We start from the raw sequence: 2,470 nt of genomic DNA on the forward strand, positions 1-2,470 counted from the left end.
ACAAATGAAGTAGTGAAAGCTAAACAAGTGCAGAGGCTTGTAGGACTAAAACCCAAGACCTTTGTGTGCACTCTCGGGTCTCCTGATCACACTCCCCCAACACAAACACTTGGTGACAGAAGGCATACCTCCAGCTCCAGCCTTCTCTCAGGTAAGTCTGCGGGCGGAGGGTCACTGGCACTCCTCCCGGGAGAACCAGGTGAACTGGAATTTGCTCCCCTCCTCTCTTTTTGACTCTCTTTGCATCCCTGCCCTTCTGGCTTCCCAGGATGGGGCTACTTGGTTACCGACAGTGGTGCACCTTTCAGTTGTCCTTTCTGTTACATACATGAAAGAAACAGCTTTCTCTGCTCACTCATAAATATTCATGCAGTGCCCCGTTGCCTCCTCAAGTCCCTTCCCAGGTGAAAACGATACCTTTGAAAATGATTACGACCATCATTTGCCTCAGAAGCTGTGCGTTTTCCCCCCTCTTGGGGTCTAGAAGATCTCTGTTCAGCGGAAAGTGCTGGGCTGGCTGGAAATTGGAAAGATCAGCCGCCCCGACTGGGTCAATGGTAAGAGCCCAGAACTCCCCTCTGGGCCTGGAGGGTTTGATTCAGAGGGGAGTCCCTGGAAACACAAAATAATCCCACCAAGATGTGTTTGTCACCTTCTTTCCAAGGGAACCGAGAAGAATATTGCCCTAAAAGAGGAAGTAGAACTTTCCCCCTTACTTTGCCAATCTGAGAGACTATATATAAAAGAAGTTGGTCAGTCTGAAAATTGATTCTCACATTCTAGGGGGGCAGGGAGAAGGTCAAGTCTCACCACCTGAAGCCCAGGAGGCTCGGCCTGCCCTGAAGTGGGGGAGAAAGGAAGGGGGAGCAGACACTCCCCGAGGAAGCACCCGATTGCCCTTCTCTTACAGGCAAAGAAAGGAGCGTCCTGAGGCCATCTTTTGTTTAGGGAGATAAACCTACACTATGCCTGAATTATCTGAACAACCCACTTAAAAGTGAAGGCTTCGCCTCTGAATAAGTAGTGGGACCTGGCTCCTGGTTAAAATTGCTTACCCTCCATGTTCTCATGGATAAGGGGGTGATTGCAAATCGGCCTCCAGACCTCTCTTTGTCCTTTCACCGCTCACTCTGGAATTCTCTCTCCCTTCTTTTGCCATAAATAATCTTTTTACCTTAATGCCCTGTGTTAGATCTGCCACACTGGAGTTTAAGAGGTTTACGGTTCCCCTTACTTTCCATTTGGGGATGTTAAGGTGATTCTTTAGATGAAAAATTATTCTCTTTGCACTTTCATTTGGACAAAGATAGACTTCGAGGCTCTGTTAATGGCCCAACAAAGTGCCTGGGCCATGACTGGTTTCCGATGTAAGGAGATTGAGAAACTTGCCCTTAATTCTTACACAATCAAGAGGGAGGGCCAGGTGACCTGGCTGCAGGGCAACCGTTTACAGTTGCTGTACTGACAGCCATGGCTTCCAAGCATCCATTCCTTTGTTACCTGTCCTGCCAGTGTGAATCATCAAAGTATCACACTTTTAAAGAAAAGTGTATTTCCTAAAAACATTAAATTGATTACAGCGCTTTTATTTGGTCATTCGTTTCAGAAGCTTTCTGTGTAGTTTCCATTCAAAATGCTCTTTAGCCTGTCATGCTGTCAGATGGTAAGTATGGGTAAAGACATGTGTTTGCATTTGTGTGTCAGCTCCTGACATTTGTATTTATTTGTACATATGTATTTTGTTTGTTCAAATAAATGTTTCATCAGATGTGGAGTACAGTAGGGAGACTCAGAGAAAGGGCTGATACAATTCAAAAGCGAGTGAAATGTTTCTCAAGAAGACTTGGAATTCCGACTTCTGGTTAATTTGTAAATATGATCTGGAGGAAGAAGTAGCACATCAGGGAGCTAAGGTCTGTATTTATCTTTTAATGTTATTGTTATATTATACAGTTTACTGCATAAATAATTGAAATGATAGTAATAACAATTTAGGGACCATTCAACTGTTGTGCCTGCTATATTTTATTGATATTCACTTTTCTGAACTGCATACAGATCAACAACGATTCCCTGTTTAATGAACACACAGAGGTAAATTTAAAATGAAAGTTTCTTCAAACAGATAAAATTTGTCTTTAATTCATCCCATTCAAAAATCCCTTTCATCACTTGTTCATTAAGAAATAATTCAAGTCATAATTTAAAAAAAACTTTTTTCAAACTATCTTAACAGTATTTGTTTTAAACTGTACATTTATTATGATACTAGTAAGGGGGAAAGAAAAAAGAAACCCTGAACATTCAAATATACTAATTGAAACTGAATTGATGTACATTGTTGGATTAATCAGATTTTGTAGGCTATAATTTCAGGTATCATTGAGAATATAAAAGCTAAGAATATTTAGGTAATTTTTCAAAGGTGCAGAAGAAAATAGTGGTCAAAGCGGATTAATATTTTCAAACT

The sequence above is a fragment of the Tamandua tetradactyla genome, chromosome 2 (assembly GCF_023851605.1).
Source record: "Tamandua tetradactyla isolate mTamTet1 chromosome 2, mTamTet1.pri, whole genome shotgun sequence".
Taxonomy (NCBI): Eukaryota; Metazoa; Chordata; class Mammalia; order Pilosa; family Myrmecophagidae; genus Tamandua; species Tamandua tetradactyla.